Here is a 9,597-nt window from a genome sequence, read left to right as displayed (position 1 = left end):
AAGAGCTAATATAGAAATATAATATAGAGCTAATATAGAAATATAAATTCATGCTTCTTGGTCATGCTCAGAATGGAAGGCAATTTGGAATTCCCTCTAGACAGAAGGTTGAAATGTAGAACATGCCCAGAAAAAAGGATGATGTCAGGTCACCCTGGCTGAATAGCAGCATGGTGCAACCGATCTACCAATATCCCTGTTTATAGTCTCATCATAGAATCAGAAAATTGGAAGAGACCCCCAAGGACCATCCAATCCAACCCTCTTCTTCTGCCATGCAGGAAGACCCAGTCCAAGGATTCCCTATGACAGATGGCCATCCAGCCTCTCTTTAAAAGCCTCCAAAGAAGGAGACTCCACCACTGTCTGAGGCAGAAGCATCTTCCACTGTAAAACAGCTCTTACCATCAGGAAGGTCTTCCTAATGTTGAGCTGGAATCCTTTTTCCTGGAGCTTGCATCCATTGCTCCATTGGGTCCTGTTCTCTGGAGCAGCAGAAAACAATCTTGCTCCCTCCTCAATATGACACCCCTTCAAATACTTAAACAGGGCTATCATATCACCTCTTAACCTTCTCTTCTCCAGGCTAAACATCCCCAGCTCCCTAAACTGCTCCTCATAGGACTTGGTCACCTATCTCTGGAGATGTGCCTGCTTCTCAACGTCATGCCATGGGGAACCATGCACAGGAACATCATGTTAAGGAGACCAGACATAACAAATGAATTGTTGGGAATTATTCAATGCATCTCACACGTGACATTTAGCCCTGAAGAACCGATTGGAGCATGAGTCTGGCCCAATCTGAGGCACATCGGCCCATAGGCATGGATCTCAATGAACCTCCCTACCACTGGAGAGGGCAGCAAACCTTCAGCAAACCCTGAGTCAATTAATCTTCTTACTCTTGTACTTTTACTCCCAGGTAGAGACCCTTGTGGGATTTTTCCGCTCCAGGTATCAAAATAATTTGGCCGGCCTTCTGTAACCGAAGCACCTTCACTGGAGGAAAGAGAGGTGCCATTTGCTATTTGGCCTCAGGTGCCAGAATGCCTTGCGATGGCCCTGCGACATATGACCTTTCGTGGGGCTCGGATTTTGCAGCACAGGAGCCCTGGGAGGCTGCATTCAGGGTAACAGGCAACCCTTCAAATGTGGTTCAAGAAAGTCTTTTATAACAAGTCTTTAGAAGTTACTCGTTGTAGTAGTCAAAGCTCCAAATATCTTAGCATGAGGATTGCTCATCCACGCTTCCCTCTCCTTGAAATTAATCTACTTCGTTCTCTACATTTGCTTGTTTAAGTATTTATACCCAGCTGCTCTTTCTAAAATAAACTCTAAACAGATTTTTTAAAAGCAAGACACATAATGAATCCATTCAAGTTACAATCAAAAACTGTCTGAAATGCAAATATTGCAGGCTCTCTTACTCTACGCACCAATTTCTACTTTTGCAGTTTTCCAGAACAAAGCAATCACAGTTTTAAAAACTGTCAGAACGCAAGTGGAAGGTTCATAGATACATGGACTGATGATTTATTTTCACTTATTCAGAGCATTTATGCCCTGCCCTTCGTTCAAAAAGGCCCCCAAAGTGGCTTACAAATTGTTAATTCGACAGTTCCCTGCCCATAGGCTTACAATGTACAAAGACAAGGCACACAAGGAAAAGGGGGATCTGAGTGGGAGAGGTTCCACAAGGGCAATTGGGATGGAAGGAGGGCCTCTTGCCAGCCGCTGGGATCGACCACAACTGGAATGGAGGAATGGCCTCATATACCAGTTTGCAGGACCAAGACCCAATGGAGTTGTGGAGCCAATGGTACAATGGGGCTGACCAGTTCTTCTCTCCCTCTGGGGCCATGTCACAATGGAGCTGTGCCTGGCTGCTTTCCTCTTCCCAAGAGGCCACAGCAGTGGCAGTCAGGATGGAAGGAGGGCCTACCAAAGCTTCTCATACACGCAAACTATGTGTGTGGATTTTCCAGTTTGGGGTGTCAGTGCAATTTGGCACTAGCTGAGTGGAGAGTCCCATGAGCGCACTTGTCATCCCTAGGTCTCAGCTTTGGGCTTGGATAGTCCTGACCCAATAGCCCTCTCCCTCTAAAAATGCACCAGGCCTTTGCACTAGTGCAATGGATATAAAAAGGTAAAGGTATTCCCCATCAACAAAGTTATCAAGTCATGTCCGACCATAGGGGCCGGTGCTCATCTCCATTACTAAGCTGAAGAGCAAGCTTTGTCGGAGCAATGTGGCCAGCATGGTTGCACCGAATGCTGTTTACCTTTCCACCAGAGTGGTACCTATTTATCTACTTGCATTTGCGTGCTTTCAAACTGCTAGGTTTGCAGAACCTGGGACTAGTGATAGGAGCACATCCCATCATGCAGTTCCTGGGCCTCAAACTGCCAACCTCCCGATCATGCCATCAACAGAGTCAGTGTTGTAATGGCTTGATAGACCTTTGTTAATTATAAGAGTGCCTTGTGTTTCCTATAACTAGCTGCTAAGAAAAGAATAAAACGAGAGTGAAAAGGCAAAGACGCGCATACACGCACATGGCTTCCTTCCCACTCTTTTATGCCCCATTGTTGTGTCCAGGGCTTCTGTGGAGTCCTATGCAAAAGAACTCTAAACCAGTCTCGAAAAGTTTGTCCAAACTTTGGAGTGAGAGGACTTGATGTCCAGAGGCCACAGTTCTTCCATGTTCCTGCCCCCACTTCATATTCTTATGAATTCCCCTTTTTTCAATGTGGTTTGGGCAGAAAATATCCCAACAGGTTTCGCGCTGCAAGGAAAAACTATGCACAGGTGAGCGCAAGAGTTTCAGCCCAAGGAGCTAGGGGTCGTGTTGGACAGAAATCATAAAGGCTCCATCAAAATTTCATGGGCGTTGGAATGGCATCCGGAGGTCCTTCCTGCTGGACCAAGACCTTCAGCTCCAAAGACACAAACAACAAAGACGTCTTGCTTTCTTGCTGGGAAGATAAAAACCTTAAGCTAAAACTTTAGCCTTAATAATAGCCAGAGTATGCTACTCCTTTTAGGCAAACAGATCATTGAGTTGGTACATGGTTTGGAGTGTCTTGTGATGAATCCAGAACAACCAGCATCTTTTGTGTCATTCAAATGTGCCTTAATTTTCTTTTTCCCCCCAAGATGGATGCTGGAGGAGAAAAGAAAAGAAGGAAGGAAGGAAGGAAGGAAGGAAGGAAGGAAGGAAGGAAGGAAGGGGGGGAGGAACTGTACAAAACCAACCAGGGGGGGAAATGTATAAAAAAAACAAATTGGAGATTTCTCTCACTCTCTCTCTCTCTCTCTCTCTCTCTCTCTCTCTCTCTCGCTTTTGGTGAAAAACAAAGGCAAGGGCAAAACACAAGGCTGTGGTTAATATTTCATCCATCCCTTCTTTCCCGGAAAGAAAGTCAGTCTTGACATCTCTCCTTTGAACACAGTCTTGAACCGAGGCTATTGCTTCTCTCTGACCCAGAGAGAGAAAACAGGAATGATAAAACAGTCCGGTCTGTTTCTTCTCCGGCAACGTGGCCCCGTCCTCGCGGCCGACGGACCACTTCCAGCTATGGCCCAACGGTCCAAGCGTGCGGCGGCCGGGATACAGAGATACACCTCTCTGTTTCCTAGAGGGGCTGGATGGTTGTCATGTAAGAGGAGAGATGGAGTTCAGCCTTGCTTTGCTGCATACAGAGCATGGTCTTGGCAGCCCAGGCAGGGAGGGAAGGAGAAGGTAAGCGTTCCTGACATGCGGAGGCCATAAGGGGAAAGTAGATGGCAGGGAGTTACAGAGAGCATTATCACTTCATCTTCCATATGCTCAGATGAAAGGGGAGGAAAGCATTCCTTGTCTTGATCCATTAAGGATAGCAAAGCACAGGTAAGGAGGACGAAAGCTGGCACCATTCCACTGACCTACTCTCTAAGGAGACCGAAGATCCTTCGAAGTGGAGAAGACCAAAGGAGGTCAGTGGGTGCAAGGTGGACTCCCTTCCGCCGTTGACCATCCCTGGAGTTAGCCATTCAAGCATTTCATGAATTCCTTCTGAATTTTCAGATTAGAATATCATTATCATTAGGACAACTCAGAAAGCCATGCGACCCACAGATTGTAGGACTAAGAGGAATTCTCTTGGTTGAGTCTCCCTTATTCAGAATCCCGAAACCCAAAAGGCTCCAAAATCCAAAACTGCTTTCACACATGGCTGTGATAGTGACAGTTTTGCTTTCTGATGTTTCAGTGGACACAAACTTCGTTTCACGCACAACATTATTTAAAATATTGTACATCAAATTACCTTCTGGTTATGTGTCTAAAGCGTATGTGCAACATCAGTGAACTATGCGGTTAAACTTGGGTCTTGGAGACTTAAAGTATATAGTAGTACAGTTGACCCTCTGCAGCCACACATTCTTTATCCACGGATTGAAGCATCCATGGCTTGGAAGTATTTTTAAAAATACATATATTCCAAAAAACAAAGCTTGATTTTGCCATTTTAAATAAGGGGCAGCATATGCCATTTTAGTTAATGGGACCTGAGCATCCACAGATTTTGGTACTTTGGGTCCTGGAACCAAACACCAGTGGAAACCAAAGGCCCACTGTAATAATAATGATAACCCCACTGTATTTAATGAGACTTGTGTATCCATGGATTTTGATATCCACAGGTGGCCCAGGAACCAAACCCCAATGGATACTAAGGGCACATTTTGTCTGGAGAACTAGTGTGGTGTAGTGGTTTGAGCACTGGACTCCAACTCTGGAGATCTGGGTTCAAATCCTTGCTCAGCCATGGAAACCCTTGTGTGACCTTGTGCAATAAGTGACACTCTCTCAGCCTCAGAGGAAAGCAAAAGCAACCCCCTCTCTGAACAAATCCTGCCAAGAAAACCCATGACAGATTTGTCTTAGGATCGCCATAAGTCAGAAAACCTATGGAATGCAGACCTTACTTCCTTGCGTTGGTAGGGAGCTGGGTGAGATGTCCTTTGGGGCCGCCTCTGTATCTATGCTTCTACCCCAACGGTTTTCAAACTCCAGAACATCCTTTCCATGATGGTTGTTTTTGGGAGGTGAGCAGTCCCAGGTGTAAAAGCTCTGGCCCATTCCAGCTTGCAAGGAACGGCGAACGAACGAACGTGCCTTGAAACGTGTGCTCCAGTGTATTGCCAGGAGAGACGAGTGACTGGAAGCAAGCCACCGTTCTGTGAATCTTGTCTGTCTCTCTTCTTCTTACGCCAGACCCCTCCGGAACATTTCAAAGGAATGTTTTCAAGGGATCCCCAGAGTGGAGCTTGGAAAGCTTTGATGAAAACCCCAAGCTTCCCAGAAAGTGGCTTGCCTGCATGTGCATTCATGGAACAGCACCCCAGAAGGAGATGTGCAAAAAAAGCAGGAGGCGCACTTGTGGAATTCAGTCCAGCAAAGGCTGCTGTCACACTGCAGAATTAATGCACTTTGACGCCACTTTAACTGCCGCAGCTCCATCTTATCAATACAGGTCAATAATACAGTCAGCCCTCCATATCCACACATTCTTTATGCATGGACTCAAGCATCCACGGCTTGAAAACATTCCCCAAAAAATCTCAATTCCAAAAAGCAAACCGTGAATTTGCCACTTTTCATAAAGGGCAGCACCATTTTGCTGTCATTGTATTTAATGGGATTTGGGCAGCCACAGATTTTGGTATTCATAACAAGTCCTGGAACCAAACCCTAGTGGATCCCAAGGGCCCACTGTAACAACAACAACCACCTTCTTCTTGTTCATTGTCATCAATAATAGTTATTTTCAACTGGAGGAAGTTTTTAGTCATTTCAGAGAGAGGTAACCCCCTAACTGCAAAATGTTCAGTTCAAGAAATAAAGTGGATTGGGGGGGCAAGGAGAATTGGGCAACTAAATATCAGCCACTGCAGATAACTGACATGGTTCCAGATATAGTTTTATAACATTTTCTTTTGAATGGGAAGGGAAAAAATGCAAATCCCAATTAGCAGCGTTGAGGTTTAAAACTGGTTCCATCTGCAAGCCTGTGCTTTTTGTTCGCAGGGCCCCTCCCGCGGCGCACAATGCTCCTAATGACTGCCTTTTGGCACCCAAGGAGAGATGGATTGCGCCCTCTTGGATGTGACTCTGCCTTCCCTCCTCTGGGCATAGGAACACACCCAATGCCCCGCAGTCAAATTTCAGGGCGAAAACTCGGTGGCACGAGTATTTACAAGCGCCGGGAATACCAACGCCATTGCAACACTTCACAGACATCCTGCAGTCATGGTGTGTTTCGTTTTAGTTGTGTTTTCTTTGTAATGTTATGAAAGGCGGGGGAGATTAGCGCAGGGCAAAGCAGGGAACGCCTCCTGCAGCTCCTTCACCAGAACTTTCCCAAAGTTTATGGGCTTGTCTACATGGGCCAGTTAAACCAGTTTCACCCCACTTTCATGTCGCCCTGTCCACACAAACACAAGCCCAAAGCCCCAGTTCAGGGGCAGACTGTCTTCACATGGGAAGAGCAGTTCCACTCCAAATCTGGTCCATCCCTCCCTTAAACCGAATTTTAAAATCTTACCTTTTGCTCTGGATTTTGCAGGGAAAATCTGGAGCGCAGTCTGGTCATCTTTGATTTGTCTGTTTAGCAATCCATGGCATCCATAGAACTCTTCTCTAGCAATTCTGTCCAATGGAGTCTCAGGTACGGTGCTGGTCCCTAACCATTAAGGAGATAAAATTTGGGTCATTGTAGGTTTACATTAAATATAAACACTGAGAACTTGAGACAGACTAGTCTATAAGACTAACTGGAAAACTAATCCACCACATAAGACTCTCCAAGGGGCAAAGGAAGTGAGACAAACACGCACCTGTTTGGCATCCATTATGAAACAATGTGGTTTGGATCTCCAAAATGAAGTCAATGCAATTCTGGATTACATTTTTCTGGTTATTTCAAGAGATGAGATGAGTTAGTTATAGTTCTTCTACATCAGCACTCTTAATATGCATAATGAAATGATTTGTTTTGCAAGGTCTGTAGCCTTCTCTTCCAAAGAGTTTTGGTGCCTCGCAAAACTAAAATCACACAATTCCTTAGGATGGAGCCATGGGAGTTAAAGTGGGTTCAAACTGCATTATAGTCTAGAAATGTATATAAATGTACTTTCTATTGCTATTATTTCGACAGTGTGGACGCATCCCAAGCCACCATCCTTAAGAGTTATGCTGGCAGTCCAACTTTGGTTGCAGTTGTGGAAGGAGCATCAGCCCCACGTATCCATCCGTCTGAGCAGGATCTCAATAGAAAACCCATCTAGCAAAAGTGTCTATGGGGTGTGAGTTAGGCTAATCCAGCCAGGAACCCCAAGATGTGAAATGCTAGCTAAGAAGATAACGTAGGCTGAGGGTTGTGACTTTTGGAGTGATGCTACAAAACCCATAGGCACAAAAGGTCTCTCACTTTGGATGATGCTTGGGTTGCATTGCAACAGCTCTGTGCTACCAGATCCAACTCTTTTAATGACAGCAATGAAAAAATTGTCCATTGTATTGCATTGGATGTATTCTCCAATTGTTCTCTCACTTTCTTTGCTAATTGTTTTAGTTAGGAATGCATGTGAGAGAGAAAATAAGAGAGAAAAGAGACCACTCATGTCTCCTTGGCTGCATCTACACTGCAGCAATAATGCAGTTTGACACCACTTTAACTGTTGTGGGCCCATCCTGGGATATCTACTCCAACACCCAAATTCCTAGTCCAAACCCAAACCACTGCACCATGCTAGCTCTCATTGAATTGTGCTTTCCCCTGAGGCTGAGAGAGTGTGACTGGACCAAGTGGGTTTCATGGCTCATCTGAATCATTTGATGACTAGTAATTCAGCCCAGTGGCTCAGTCTTCTAGTTGGGACTAGCAACTGGATCCGGGGCCATGGCTTTTTGGTTTACCAGAGCCATCGATGTGGGATAGGGCTAGGAAGCACTTCGGGGCAGCTCAGGTTTAAAAAGGAACCTTTGAGTGAGATATTCCATTGTTAATGAAAGGCATGTTTCCATCAGGCCTCTTGGTCATGGAGGGCTGCTATGAAAGCAAGACAAATGAAGAGCATCAGCTCCAGCGCCTGCGGCGGTCCAGCGAACGAAGGCGGACTGTCCTGGGCTTTCGCATTTCCAGATTCCAGCGCGCGTCTCGTGATTGAAAAGGCCTCGCTCTGAAAAGTGGGAAGCTGCAAGGAAGGGCCTTCACAACACAGCCTTCGCTGGAACGAATGGAAGCATTTGATGAAGGAAAGGCTCACAAAGGAGGCTCTGCAAAATGGACTCAGGGAAGGAAAGAGCAGGAGAGCAGTTGGCACTGGTGACACCATAGATGACATGTGTCTGAGCATTAGGCAGTATTATTATTATTATTATTATTATTATTATTATTATTATTATTACCCTTTATTTATATAGCACCATTGATGCACATGCTGCATTGTTGTTGTTGTTGTTATTATTATTATTATTATTATTATTATTACCATTTATTTATATAGCGCCATCGATGTACATGGTGCATCATCATCATCATCATTTGTTCTTCCTCTTCTTCTTCTTGTTATCTAGCTCTCCCCATGGATCAAGGCAGGGAACAACAACACACCAACAAATACAAAACATCAGTTTAAAACACACATCAGTTTAAAAGGACAAACAAGACACATATGTATTAAAACTATCCACATTTAAAATTCCTCGTTTAACATTTACAAGTCAAACAGCCCCAAAAAAGTGGGTCCTGACAAAGGTGTACAATCTCAAATATATGTATATAATAATAATAATAATAATAATAATAATAATAATAATAATAATAATAATAATGTGTGTGTGTTTATGTACACACACACAGAGAGAGATAAAATACAATATATTATAATATATACAAGAGCATAAGACAGTATTAAACTGTCAGAGCAGTGTAACGACTGTGGTCTAATAATCAGCACTGCAGAATTAATGCATTCCCAGAATTCCATAGCATGGAGCTATGACAGAGTGTCAAACTGAATTATTTCTGCAGTCATACAGACAAAAATCTGCTATATGGATTTCAGAAAACCTAGCCAGATACTGCAACAGAAACCAACATTGATTTATTGTGTGCCATAATTTTAGTTTAATAAAAGTAAAGTGTGCGTGTATACACACACACACACACACACATACACATACACATACAGTTGTCCCTCCATATTCGCTAGGGTTAGGGGAACAAGACCCCCATGAATATGGAAAAAACTGTTTTTCCCTGAGAGGACACCTCTCTAGGAATCTCTAGGTCCTCCAGTGCAACTCTGTGGTCAATGTCCAACATACACTGACCATAGAATGGCACTGGAGTAGCTACAAAAGGTCTTTCAGTGCAACTTTTAGTTAAAGTTGACCACAGAGTTGCACTGGAGGACCTAGACAGTCCTAGAGGAAACATAGTAATGAAATCCGTGAATAATCAAAGCCACAAGCAGCAAATATGGAGGGATGACTGTCTCTGGAAAAGCCTTGGACCAGGGACTCCAAGTGCAATGCTCTCATCATC

At 44.3% G+C, this 9,597-nt stretch overlaps 1 long non-coding RNA gene across 1 annotated transcript; it reads right to left on the bottom strand.

Annotated features, from left to right (window-relative positions):
* Positions 1–6,596: 6,596 nt before the first annotated feature.
* On the bottom strand, positions 6,597–8,594 carry LOC121914885. The gene is made up of 3 exons (XR_006100598.1): positions 8,540–8,594; positions 6,884–6,959; positions 6,597–6,729 (listed from the first exon to the last, which is right to left on the bottom strand). It is a non-coding gene; the product is annotated as an uncharacterized LOC121914885 (long non-coding RNA).
* Between the last annotated feature and the right edge of the window lie 1,003 nt (positions 8,595–9,597).

The sequence above is a fragment of the Sceloporus undulatus genome, chromosome 8 (assembly GCF_019175285.1).
Source record: "Sceloporus undulatus isolate JIND9_A2432 ecotype Alabama chromosome 8, SceUnd_v1.1, whole genome shotgun sequence".
NCBI classification, from domain to species: domain Eukaryota; kingdom Metazoa; phylum Chordata; class Lepidosauria; order Squamata; family Phrynosomatidae; genus Sceloporus; species Sceloporus undulatus.
Note: the sequence above shows the minus strand (reverse complement) of the source record. Positions and strands in the feature narration are given on the sequence as shown.